The following is a 14,610-nucleotide window of genomic DNA, read 5'->3' as shown; positions in this document are numbered from 1 at the left end:
AAGCCAATTTTTTAGGATCTAAATGCCATCTGTAAAACATCTTATAAAAATTCTCTCTCAGATTTTGGGCTTGCGTGAACTTTACATTTCTTACCCATATCTTTTCCCATGTATCCAGCATTATCGGTTCTTCAAAATTTTGTGCCCACTTTATCATACAGTCTTTAACTAATTCTGTTTCAGAATCCATTTCTATTAATACATTATATAACCTTTTTGTATGCATTTGGCTTTGATCCCTAATTTCTTTTAGTAGATTGTCCTCATTTTGCATAACACCAATTTTCTGATCTTTTTTCCATCTGGCCTGTAACTGTCCATACTGAAACCATGTTTGGATTGTCTTTTCCTCTTTTAGTACATTCAAGGGTTTTAACTGTAATACACCTCTTTCTATAGTAAGAAGTTGTCTATATGTGGTTACATCCTGTTTTTGTGCTATACTTATGTTCTCTATTGCATGTCTAGGAATTGCCCACATAGGTATCTTATTGTTTAGTTTGTGTTGATATTTTTTCCAGACACGCAATAGAGCATTCCTTAAAATATGACTTTTAAAATTCTTATCCACCTTTTTGTCATATATCAGATAAGCATGCCAACCATATACCAAGTCATGCCCTTCAATATTAAGTATTCTATCCTCTGTTGAATTGATCCAGTCACTGATTATTGTATAGTTTTAAATTTGGCATTTTCAAGCCTCCTCACTCATGTACATCTTGCATTATTTTAAGTTTTATTCTCAGCTTTTTCCCTGCCCATACAAATTTGTTAATACCCTTCTGCCATTCAAGCAAATTTGCGTCTTTTTTAAGTATTGGTATCATTTGAAAAAGAAATAAGAACTTAGGCAAGACATTCATTTTCACTGCTGCTATTCTTCCCAGTATAGATAATTGTAGTTTTTCCCAATTTTTCATCCCTGCCTGTATGCTATGCAAAAATATGGAACGCTTCCCGAATTTGCTTGTCATCCTTGTGCAGGGGCCATGCTAAACTTCTCTGTATCGTTCCAATTTTAGTATATGTGCTGCCGAAGCAAGCACGGAGGTGATCATTGTTAATTTCATAAAAGCCAGGCACAGCTACACATCTCTGTGTATTAATGATTCACCCTGTGGAGCAGAAGTGGATTTCTACCAGTTCTCACCAGTTCAGGCGAACCAGTAATGTTAATTTGGCCTGGGTCGCAGAACCAGCAGAGACAGAGGCTGGCCATGTCCCCAAACCAGTTCCCCGGTCTCCACTGCCGGCATGGTTTTTATTAGTTTTTATTAGCTTTGAGCATGCTCAAAACAACTGAATTGTGCACGCATGCACAGCACGTCTGGTAAAGCGTGCATGAAGTGAATCAGTACCAACCACCTGCTGTGGAGGTGGTTAGCAGCATCAAGGTCCTAGGTGTGCAGCTAACGAGTAGGCTAGCTCTCAACAGCTAACAAGTAGTCTCACTCAACAGAGAGACACTGATGAAGCAGGTAGAGCAGCGCCTTCATTTTCTGCATTGCATGAGAAAAGTACATCTTTCTTCCTCTGTCCTTACCACTTTCTATAGAGGGATGCCCGAGAACCGGTCATATAGCATTACTGTCTGGTTTGGAAGCATTATTGCTTGGGACATGAAGGTGGTATCTGTGGTGGTGAGGATAGCAGAAAAGATTATTAGAAGTTCGCTTCCTTCTATCCAGGACATAGCATATAAGTGATTCTTGACCAGGGTTTGCAGTATTGCCTAGAATGCTACACATCCTCTCCATGACCAGTTTTCCTAGTTAGCTTCTGGGAAGAAGCTTCGTGGTATCCAAAAAGAACATCTAGATTCAGTCACAGTTTTGTTCCATATAGCATCAACCTTATGAACTCTCAAGTTTCCTATTTCCATTATATATTCAAAGTGGACAGTAATTAATGTGTGTGTGGGGACAGCATAGAATTGAAGACCTGGACAACCTATTCCTAAAGACTTCCTTCAAGAAACACAGTCAGAGAACCATAACATGATTGTTTAGTGCCTGTATATGCCTTTACAATTAGGGAAATGGGGTACTTTAAAGAAACCAACCTATTTCAAATTGAGCACTCAAGTAAGGAAGTATTAACAAAGATTCTTAAATACTTCTCTTAGTGGGAAATAGAAAATTTCCATCTGAAATTCAAACTGAGTTATGTACTCACAAGATGACCCTAACTAAACCACCCATCTTTCAGCCTTGTCTTCTTACACCTGTAATACAGTATGGAAATAAGAATGCTAACCTTCCTGACATAATGATGCTGCTCTTATTGTTCTTTAACCTCAAATTAGTTGCCCCAGTTTTACTTTCCTGCTGTTATGACACCCACTAAGAGGAGATACTTTTGCTATGAATTAAAATGCTTTTTCTTCAGCTACCTGGGGATCTGGAGCACCAGACAAATCTTATAGGATGAGCTGATCTGCCTGGTTATAAGTCTGAAAAAAATCCATTTTTGTTTATATGGTTTCATAATTTATCAGAGATACTACCTCCACCTGTGCTGCGCGCTTTCCTGGTATTTTCAGCCTGGGGATTTTGAGCTTTATTGATTTATTTATTTTATTCCTCTTCCTGTCCTAGATTCAAAATGAGGTAGAATAATTTAAAGAAAAGGGATATTATTATTTAACTTAAAGTGAGCTGGTTTGGCATAGATCACTCAGGAATGGGAAGAGATCGGGAGAAAGTTTCATTCTCCTATTGAGCAATGGGGGTAAAATGGCAAGATATGCCAAACAAGTTCCTACACGATACTTGTTTTATCATTGTTTTGAGATTTTCACTACTGCTGGAGGTAGAATAAAGGTGTAGGGACTAGTTTTATAAAACCTGGGTTTGAATACCCCTTTAGCCATAAATTTCCTTGAGCAATCAATCAATCAGAATAGAGCTGGAAGGGACCATGGAGATCTTCTAGTCCAGCCCCCTGCTCAAACAGGAGATCCTATACCAGGCGTGTCAAACTCATGGTGTCACATGATTGCCACATGACGTATCATGACTTTTTCCCCCTTCGCTAAACTGGAGTGGGGCATGGCGAGCATGTGACGCATCTGGGCCATGAGTTTGAATAATGGCCAATAAGTAGCTATTTAGGTCTAAAAGAATCCTTACAGTTATTCGAGGCAAATGACTCTGATTCCCTGATTGGAAAAGGCTTTGACACATCCTTGGCCAAATTATCTATTTACTCCTAGAAGTCTTAAACCAGACAGTGACTGAACTATACATGATTTGCCTCAAGCACTGTGTCCATATCCATGATTGCAACTGAAACTCCTTAGGACATCTCTTGAGTATGGATTATATAATGCTGAATCAGAATATAGAAATGAAATTTTCTGCTCAGTATAGACAAAGAGGTGGAATTTTTTTGTAATGTTGGACTAGAGAAGAAAAAACAAACCCAAAATGAACTTTCTGAATTCCCTAGGAAACAGGCTTCAAAAAATAATGATTATCCAAAATTTAAAAAAAAATGTTTCATTGAATCCAGTCAAAACTATTTCTGAAATCTGACCCTTGATCTCAGTGAACATGATTTGGCCATCTGGATTTTTGTCTTCCTTGTTCAAGCAATCAAAAAGAAGGGTTTTAGTGCTGCAGAGGGTTTTAAAAATATTCCATTGAGATCAAATTTAGGTATTTTTATCAGATTTTGTAATAGGACTTTCACATAATCAAAAATCACATAAAACTATGACTGAAATAAAAATATGCCAAGTCTCCATTCAACTACTAAGCTTACTGTGTGACTTCAGCCCAATCTGTGAGGTTTGTGAAAGTAACACAAGCACAAATGTTAAACAAGAGACACATTGTACATATAGTAAGAAATAGATAAGTGCAAACTATATGATAGGATAGGGCACAAAGTTATGCACACTTGTGCATGCATACTCACACTTCACACCATATCATCGGAGGATTAACTGGTTTACAAAATAGGTCTGCTTCGCAAATAAAATCTCAAAGAGATATCATTGGTTTGTTGTAATATGGCAGAATAAAGGCAATATTATACTATATAATATAATGTGTAAACAATGCATACAAACATTAACACAATTCTACATTTTTCATTATTTGCAAATTAAGTCACAGTAAACTTGATATAAATAAGACAAATTAAAGCTTGTTATTTCAATCATCACTTTGGCCAAGTGATTTGCAATAAAATGTTATTTATTAATTTTGTTACTATTAATAAAAATTTCTAACTCATAGACACACCTAAAAAATAATAATAATTCCAGGCAGCTTGATGTCTGTATACCTTCTCTCAAAACTCTCATCCTGAGTTAAGGGTGTATCAAGGAAACAATGCTATAATATAGCTAATATGTTTAACAAGATTATTCATGGTAAATTGAAGAACCTTCCCCAGAGTTTGATAAGAGAAGTTCAAGGGATACTTACAGACCATTTTTAACAAAATAACAGAGTAGGAAGAGATCTTGAAGGTCTTCTCGTCCAGGCCCCACTCAAGCAGGAGACCCCATATGATTCTGGACAAATAGCTGTCCGATCTCTTTCTATAAAAAAAAAACCCAGTGATGGAGCACTTCTGAAGGCAAGCCATTCTGCTGACCAATTGTTCTTACTGTCAGGAAATTTCTACTTAATTCTAGGTTGGTTCTCTCCTTGATTAGTTTCCATCCATTACTTCTTATCCTGCACTCAGGTGCTTGGGGGAATAGGTTGACCCACTCTTCTCTGTAACTGCCCTTCAAATATTGGAAGACTGCTATTATTTTCTCCCTATGTTCTTCCCTTGTATAACCAGGTTTGTTCACATCCCTGAAACCTTTCTTCAAAATCTCCATTAGTTATCTTCTTTTTTTTAAGTACTTTATATATCCTGAACTTGGATTACAGATAGATTTTTAAACTATTCAGTTTTCTTCCTCCTTCCTTATCCCCGGTAGCTATCTGATGTGTTATGGTTGCAAGGGAAAAACAAAACAAATGTATATTGAATGAGGAACAAATGGAAGAAAAGGAAAACATGACATTTGTCTACTTGACAGCAATAACAAATGAGCCCTACTTATCTCGACATTTTATTTGTTGCAAAATGAATGCATGCTTGCGGTCTGTGTGGAGATCATAGTGAAAAGCTTTAACAAAACTTGAAGGTAAGAGGAGCTTTTCTCTTCAGATGGGCCTCCTTAGGTTTCTCCTAAAGCTCTCATCCCTAAAGGAAAGACTGGCATCACATGCAATCTCAGGATCATTTCATAAATACCTGCCTCAAGATTCTTGAAATCAGTGAGGTTCCCACAGAAAATGTTGCAAGGATTTGGATGACAATGTTGTGAAATTTCAAGGCAGAATGTGGTTTCTCAGGAAATTTCAGCCATTCTTAATGTTTAAAATGATTCAAAATCATATGATACCTTAAACTCCCCTTTTATGACCCTGTAATCCCTTAATTCAGGCTAGAGTCAAGGTGACTGGATGAAGCCAAGCATTTACTGGTCAGATGTCCTTCCTGATGTCATGTGGAATTCGCACTTTGAGCCCTAGGAAAGAAATATCGGCCTCTACTTAGGATTTAACTCTCAACCTTCCAAGTGGGAGGTGAGCATCATACTAGGCCACCATGCCATTCAAGTCACTAGAAACCTTCTAGTTTCTAAAAATATAAAATTAAAATGGTGGTCAGAACCTATTCAGAACTACCCTTTAGTATGTTAGCCCCAAATTCTGTGGGATGGGAGGGGGGAGAGAGAGGGAGGGAGGGGGAGAGAGAGAGAGAGAGAGAGACAGAGAGAGAGAGAGAGAGAGTTGTATCACACTCTCCAAATGTAATTGGTTATTTTGCTGTTATGTTAAATATATCCTCTGTGGAGTATGTGGTCCTGTCTAAAAGCTATCTTTAAGTTAGAGACTATGTAATTTTGAAGTGATGAATTCCATATGACAACAATTAGATCTGTGAGGCAGTACCTCCTGTTATTGTGCCTCTGTGCCCAGATTTGGGGAATGCAACAGATCCTTTGAAATCTGGGCTGTATCCACCTTCAAAAAGGCAGCTGGATTTAGTCAGGTAACATTTGGGTAAGCCCCCCTGAGCTGCATCTACAGTCTCCCTAAAGGCCAAGTTCTGTTTTTTCCCCTCCATCTAAGCCTATCTAGATATTGCTGCATCTCCTCTGGTAAGACTCATGGCATCTCTAGTTAAGACAAGTTGATCTTTTCCAACAAATTGCATTACATTAAATGGCACATAATTACAAGATGACGATGATGACTTGTAGTAGTCGTTTTAGTAGTGATAAATCTAAACTTGCTGCCAAATTGTGATTTAAACCGAGATTGGCATCAGCAGACATTTCTGCATCAGCCTGTAGCACATCTGGACCAGACCAAACAAATAGAAGATTTATTCTGTCAGTGAGATCATTTAGCATTCCTTTTTATGCTTCTGAAAGAGCCTGTACCTGTCAGTCACCAAAGCACAAGCTTTTGGTGGCTGGGCTCTGTTGCTCTTTCCGACTAGCCTTGATCTGAGACTTCTAAGGAGGCTTGTGTGCACCCTCTCCACCTGGGAGACCAGTACCCATGCCAGGTTCATTTCCATAGTCTTATACCAGGAAAAAAAAATCTCCTGGAGGATTTCAGACATCTGCTCATAAGTAAAGAAACACTGTCTTGAGATATAATAATAATATAAAGGGCAGTTGAAATTTCTTTGCAAATAAACTCTAGCTAATAAATTATTTTGTCTCACCACTTTTGAAGAATCCAGGCAGACATGAATAGAAATTAAGAGTCTCATAAATATCATTGGTATGAATTCATTTTCTTCTAGGAGCCTTTGAAATTCAGGATGGTCACAAGTGTCAATTAATTTATATATTAGGTTGTGAGGATCATTATTATAAGGATTCTTTTTAAGAATGGGACAATGATACTTTTAGACGTAATGTTTTTAGTTGCTCCAGCATGGCTTTCATGTAAACATTAACATATAAGCTAATAAAATCTTGCAGTACTGCTGTGAGTCATGTCAGAATTGTATCATTTTCAAAAAAAAAAGGTTCCCCCAAAATGGGAGAATGAATCTGTTCCACTGTGAAATACTGCATGGCATTTGATTTTAGAATCTGAGGTGCAATAATAAGAGTATAGAAAGTAAAGAGAAGCTACAAAAATATAGGAGGGGGTTGTGGAAAATATTTGGGATGTTCTAGGAATATGGTAAGGAGAGGCACATTATGGGTACTGTCTATTAATCTTGTGGGGCCTAGGAAGATAGGTGCCTTTTATGACATGGTGCCTGCCCTTTAGGAGATAACATCCCCAGAGATTAGATGGGCTCCAATGCTCCTGCTATCTTCTCATAATTTCCAGAAAGTGTATGCAAATATGACATGTCATCCTTATACTAATAAGGATTTCTTCTCGTCCCTTTTCTCCTTCTCCTCCTTCTTTTCTTCCATCCCACAAGTTCATTTTTTTAATTTGACACAATGGGAAGAGGGCTGCCCAGGAATCTAGAGCCAATGGATCAAAATACAATGAAATTTGCAAAGGGAAGTAATTCAATAGTAATAGGTGGAAGGATTATATTAGGGGTGAAATTCAGCAGTTTCTGACAGATTCTTCAGAACCGGTAGCAGAAATTTTGAGTAGTTCAGAGAACCGGCAAATATCACCTCTGGCTGGCCCCAGAGTGGGGTGGGAGGGAAAGGGGATTTTGCAGTATCCTGCCCCTGCCACTCCCACCATGCCCACAGAAACAGAAATTTCAATTTCACCCCTGATTTATATAGTCAAAAAAATACACATTAATAAAATGATGATTGGGGTATAATTAGCATTAGCACAAGAATGATCCAACAAAATATAAAGCCCATTTCTGTCCTTAAGCCCTGCAAGCTGAGCTTCTGCTGAATCCTAACAGAAAGGAAGGCAAAGTTGGCTAGGATGCAATCACACAATATTTTATCCATGGGACAATTTATTGCACAATCTTCTTGAAGCACCATTAAAAGTTGCCATGTATAATTAATTTTCATTTTAAGTGTGAAAAGTGTGTAAAATAGCTACAGCATGCATTGGCAAGCTTTGGGGTTCATTCTAAGGAGACACTAGTTGACATTACATTGCAAAGTGGACAGAACTGTGTTACTCAGGTGTGAAGGACCAAATGTTCTGGTTTGGCTGTGATTTTCTGAAATATGATAAAAGAATTGTAAAGCATACAAATCACTCGGTGTTTATTTCCTACTTCAAAATGTTCAGCAGTTATGATCATGGCAGAGCTTCAGGAAGCTGTTATCTGGAGTCCAAGCTGATTTACAATTAGATGACATGAACTAAATAATAAAATATAATCCTGCAAATTGCTTTTGAAACATCATAATTTTCCACAATTCTTATTAAAATTGGAGATAAATAAAGGCAGGTTTAGATAATTTTGGACCCTGCGTTTAATTAATTTGTATCTCTTGCCCCATTGCATATTACTTTAGTGATTTCAAAGTATAGGAAATGAATTTTATCATAGCTTTATTCCCTGGTAGCACCAGTGTTGGCAGCCCAATCCAATATTCTCATGAAATAGCAATGTTAAGAGTGAAAATACTCTAAAACACACATGGATGTTGACCTATGAATGTCTGGTTTGTATCAGTGGTGGGTTCCGGATCCCATTGCAACCAGTATGGTGCAATGAGGCCCGGCGTCCACCACATGAACACGTGCAGCACACATGCACAGTGCGTGCATACGTCCTTACCTCCTGTGATGTTCCACGATGCCTCTGTGATGCTCCAGCTGCTCAGTGGAGTGTCACGCAGGTGCTGTATGCTTATGCGCATGCGCGGAAGTGCCGAAGAGCTCAAATACCGGTAAGGAGTGCAGGTGGGCCCTCCAGAGCACCATACTGGAACGGTACCTGGTGCTCCCAGCAGGCACCAGTACTGGGGCGTACCAGTTATAACCCACCACTGGCTTGTATCTCTTAGTTTCCTAAGATATAGTTTGATTTGTAAGCAGGAAGATGGAGCTACTGCCAGGCAAAACAAAATATATCATATAAAAAGATGTATCTGTGATTGAAGCTTTCTTGGTATAACTGATTGTAATAATGGCAGTGCCAAAGCAGCCATTTTGAGGGTACCTACAATATTTTCATTCTGTTCAAATCATAACAAAACAACTACCCATTATAAACCTGGTATAAAGCACCACAAAAATGTGCCCAATATATTTGCCCTGTTACCAACTCTTCAAAACACAAAAAGATTGTGCAATGGATTCTTTTACTTTCCAAGGAGGTAGTCTATAATCCCTGCTTGTTCCAGTTGCAAGACTATTACCAAATGGAAAACATAAAGAAGGAGGGGAGAAGACAGTGGGGGGAGGGGCAGATTGGCCACATATTTTCCATGTGACTTTGACCAAATCCTTTCCTTATACTACAGCTAACTTCAGCAAGGATTAAATAATCCTTTCCTATCTTGCAGGATATATTTCTTAGACTCCATACTAATAGTTTGAATATTTGCTGTATTCTCTAAATGTCATTACTTTTACTTTGCAATTCCTGAAAAAATAGTATTAGGCCAAATACATCTGGTAGCTGCCTTTTGAATTGATTGCTGTCATAATGGGCAAATCCCATAGTCCTAATTCAAGATGTTCCTGGGAGCAAGTCTCCCTCTCTTTCTTTCGGCTTTTGGTGTCCAGGACATTCACATCTCTTGTTTGCAATAGCAACATCCTGGCCTTTCAATAAATTGGCTTTCAACCTGGAAATGCTTCCAATTTCCAAAGAAGTGCCCTGAGGCGGGAAATTTGATTCACACCCAAGAACTGATTCAGTTAATATTTGGACATGATTAATTAAGAGAAGAACACCCTAAGGCAAATTCTGCTATTACAAAAATAAGGCAAATAGGAGTTAGCATAGAGCATGGAAATAACAGAACCATTCCAGATGTTCAGATATTATTTTATGAGAGCCTGGTTTGGAACAACTTATCTTTTGACTTTTTTTGGATATAAAACCCTAAAGCTTGAGTTAAACATCAGAACATTTTAAAATCATGAAAATGATTCTTTAGTTGCCTCCCTCTTTCAATGAACTCTCATGCTAGCTTTGTTGCTGGCATAATTTAAGAAAGACTGGTATTTGTGACTTGATATTTCAGCATCAAGTTGTATATGTTCCCCACTAGTATTCTAGAAATGTATGCACAGCAAACAGTTAAGATTCCATTTTAGTCAAATAAACTGAGATATGGGGTGGTGGTGGAGTCTGATTGCACTGTATAGTATTGATTTTCTGCTTCCAGAAATATATGATCTTCATTGTCATAATAAGGTTCTTGTGGTATTAAAAATATCTGTCCTCAGAAGGGAGGGAGTAGGAAATATTCTAGACAAATGTAGCATTTGTCAGACCTGGAAGCCATCTTTTATCTTTTGGACATCAGACAGAAGAGGCATTGTTTCCTGTATGCCAACAAGTCTTATTGTAAATATTTTTGAATGAACACTTATGAGATTTTTCTAGTCTATAACATGGAAGCCAGCATATGTTCTCTTGTTGAATTTAATCTCTTTCCTAATTATCTTGTGCTTTTTCAAAAGGTAACTTTGCTTGTAAAGAAAGTCCAGTTGCCTTTTTAAAAGCACCTTTGGGACAACCACGACTTGGATGACTAAGAATCTCCATGGACATTCTTCTAAAAATGGTTTGTCCCATTGATTGTCTACATTCATAGTTAACTTGAGTAAGACTCAACTTCAGTGAGACATTCATAGTGAGACTCCACTTCTGTGCATTTCTTGGTTTCTGTCTATATTGCATTCTCATAGCTCATTCTTACCTTTCATTTTATAAATCAGTACTGTATTCATCCACTTGTATTTTCATCCTTCCATTTCACCATTCCCACATATAAATTACCAGTTGTTGTTTTTCCTTTTCTCTACTTGATTGTCTTGTTCTTTGACTTCTGGATTTGAACAGACCCCCATCCATGAATCTTATCTTAATCATTTTCTGGATCTGGGAACCAAAACTGTCTATCATGGAATTCCTCAATAAATTTTCCATTGATGCTTATGAATTCATATGTGGTACATGTGCTCCTGTAAGCCTGATATGTCTCTATCACCCTTTACCATAGGGGTGCTAGTTAACCTTTTCCGAACTTCAAAGTTAAGCATAGTAGAGCCTTCTTAATACTGAATGGGCACTGACAGAGAATTCTGGGGTTCTTGACTAGACTGGGAAGTTGAAAAACATCTTAGAAAAAGGCACCATTTCCATGATACTGTCAAGAAAATTTCACGGACATGCCCCATAGCAGTGGTGGGATTCAATTTTTTTTACTACTGGTTCTGTGGGTGTGGCTTGGTGGGCATGGCTTGGTGGGTGTGGCAGGGGAAGGATACTGTAAAATCTTCATTCCTTCCCTATTTCAGGGGAAGGTTACTGCAAAATCCTCATTCCCTCCCGATCAGCTGGGACTTGGGAGGCAGAGAATAGATGGTGGCGGGGCCAGTCAGAGGTGGTATTTACCGGTTCTCAAAACTGCTCAAAATTTCCGCTACCGGTTCTCCAGAACTGGTCAGAAACTGCTGAATACCACCTCTGCCTCATAGTTGTGCAAATTGAAAAGAGGGTTTACCTTTATGATTAGTATTTATAGTGGCTGGCTGGTTGGTGGGAAGTTTAATGCATAAGATTATAACTTAGATTTCAATTCCTCTCATTACAAGTCTGTTGAAAATTTTACTTCCTTGTCCCTTTGCCAGCCATCATCTGTTTATTTCTCTCATGATCAGAGATCCACTTTGCTGTCAGCAGGTGTCTTTCCATCCACCCATCAGACAGCCCTTAACACAGCAGATGGTGCAAATGGCCCAGGAATAATTTACTGATTTAGCTACATGTCTTGAATTATGAGGTTGCATACTGCCAGGAAATTGCTAATCAATTGCTAGAATGGAAGATGTAAAACAAAAACAAAAAACTAAATGAAAAATAGGATTTAGTGTTTGTACCTTCCTCCTGCTTTGTATTTTTAAAGCTATATGTTCAAGGCATTTTCACAATTCACAGATTTTCACAGATTTTCTTTAAATGTTTTCTATCAGAAAGAAGTCAGAACTATAATTCTGACCTTCTTCCTTCTTTGCTGCCAAAGCAAACAAATAAAAAAAAACTTTAGATATGTTAATTGGCACACCATCCATCATTCCAGAGTTTATAAAAATGAAAAGTAGCAGCATTCAACATTATTTAACAAAAATAGTGGAAGTGACTAAGGCAAAACTGCAGAAACCTTAAGAAGAATTTCACATTATCTTTGAGATAGGGGCTATATGTAATAGTGAATTTTTCATTTTCATTTTCATTTCATTTTCACTTTATTTGTATGCCGCCCTTTTCCCTGGGGGGACTCAGGGCGGCTCACAGTTCAAAAGGGGGGGGGAAGGACAAACAATTTACAACATGGAGACACTACATCATTTAAGAACACAACAGTCATACAATTCGAGTGGGGTTAGAATCGTTAACCCCAGGCCAGCCGGGACAGCCAGATCTTAAGGGCGGTGCGGAAGGACTGGAGGGTGGTGAGGGTCCGAATCTCCATGGGGAGTTCGTTCCAGAGGGTCGGAGCAGCCACCGAGAAGGCTCTCCTCCGGGTAGTTGCCAGTCTACAGTGGCTGGCTGATGGAATTCGGAGGATGGAATTTTCCTGTAGCTGATCCCACAAAGGGTCAACATTTCCTTGCAGATCCAACAGGATATGTATAATAAGTGAAAGAAAAGGAAACAAAAGATACTCTTCATTTTCCATGGTATTAACTTTAAATGTCATAACATTGTCATAGGCCAGTGTTGGCGAACTTTTTTTGCACTAAGTGCTGAAACGGGGGCATGCGTGTGTGTGTGCCGGAAACTGGAAGAGCAGCCGCCCGATGCTCATGCACGCGCCAGGAAGATGATCTTCCAATTTCCGGTGCACTTATGTGCACCGGCTACCTGGTCTTCCGGTTTCTGGCACACATGAGTGTGCGAAGACCAGCTGGCTGGTGCAGATGAGTGCACCAGAAACTGGAGGATCATCTGTGTGCCACTTCTGGCATGCCTGCCATAGGTTCACCATCACAATCGTAGGCAAAATTGTTCAGAAATGGTTTTTCATTGTTGCATCCCTTACAACCAAGATCTACAGTTCGATTTTGCTGAATTCCCACAGATCTATAAACTTATATTGATGTTTTTCATTGTCTTTTCCACTACCATCAAACACAGCTGTGGAAGGCTTATTATCAAGAGAAATGGTATAAGCATCCCATGCCCACCCATTTCCTTCTTTATTCTCCCTTGGGCTCCAAAATTATTAAATTTCTTCCATGCCTGCAGCCCACTAGAATGATTTTCCTTATGCTTCTGACTTTAAACCTGCAGAACGTCTTCAGAAAGCTAATTATAGTAAAAGTTGTCATTTACAAAAGACTATTATTGGACAACTCTCTCAGAGAGGCACATGTTCTTTGAGAAAGAAAACAAAAACAAAGTTAGTAATGTTTCCCCATTTCCTTCTCTTTCTCCCTGCTGCTCCTAAGCTCTATTTCCCAATTGCTGGATCTTAGTATTTACCAAGCAAGGAGAAACTTGGGGAGAATACTGAAAGCTGCTTCATTTTCCACAGTTGGATGACAGGAGAGAAACCAACAGCCTTGCCAGCTGATTATGCAGCCATGTTGTTTGAAAGCTTGCACAATATACATTAGCATGCCTAAGATCTCAGGTGACTATGCCTTTGAGGCTGGCGTGGCATCCCCTGTGGACCCAGATTTGATATTCTTCCCAATATTTGACCCTTTTTTCTTGTTAATTACAGGCAAGCTTCCCCAGTCTGGGCCTGGATCTGCACCTGTTTCCCATCTCTGAGCAGCTGCTAATTAGATTGCAAATGGTGGGGATGAGCAAAGGCGGACACACATGCTTGAGTGGCCTATTGATCAGATTGGCATGTACATACAGTAAATTATGACTGCTGGAGCAGGTTCTAAAAGAAAATCTCCAGCACTTTAGTAAAATAACATTCTTCATTAGATTGACTGTATTTATGGTGAACATTACAAAAATACATCAGGACTTTTATCTGATTTTTTAAAATGCCAAGTTCCCTATGTTCTGCACATACACCTACACAATATATTCTCCTTATATTAAATAAGGTACTGTGAAAAACTGAAATGGTGAATATTAATTATTTTTGCTTATTATGGGTTCAGAATTTATTATGGTCCTTTTCTTATGGCCATTTTCAATATATTCTCCGTGTTAGAAACTCTCCTCCAGACTGTTAATCTTCATTTAACCCTGAAGGATATCTATAGATAGTTTATTTACACCCTGTCTGCCTCTTAAAAGCAGAGATAAGATGCAAGCCAAGGCTTACTTTTAGATAAATGAGAAAAGCATGCAAGTAGGGATGTCCGCAACAATGGTCACTGACATCAAAATGATGAGTTCAACCCAATGATAAAAGCCCCAGCTCTTTTTCAGAGACAATCACCTGGTCTCAGCCCTCCCCACACACACATA

The 14,610-nt window shown here is 38.6% G+C and overlaps 1 non-coding gene across 1 annotated transcript; it reads right to left on the bottom strand.

The window, feature by feature from the left end:
• Positions 1–942: 942 nt before the first annotated feature.
• On the bottom strand, positions 943–1,049 carry LOC148045623 (U6 spliceosomal RNA). Its single transcript, XR_015696830.1, has one exon. It is a non-coding gene; the product is annotated as a U6 spliceosomal RNA (small nuclear RNA).
• Positions 1,050–14,610: the final 13,561 nt, after the last annotated feature.

This window comes from Thamnophis sirtalis, unplaced genomic scaffold (genome assembly GCF_051295495.1).
Source record: "Thamnophis sirtalis isolate CommonGarterSnake01/CBP01778 unplaced genomic scaffold, rThaSir2_p1.2 scaffold_5, whole genome shotgun sequence".
NCBI classification, from domain to species: domain Eukaryota; kingdom Metazoa; phylum Chordata; class Lepidosauria; order Squamata; family Natricidae; genus Thamnophis; species Thamnophis sirtalis.
Note: the sequence above shows the minus strand (reverse complement) of the source record. Positions and strands in the feature narration are given on the sequence as shown.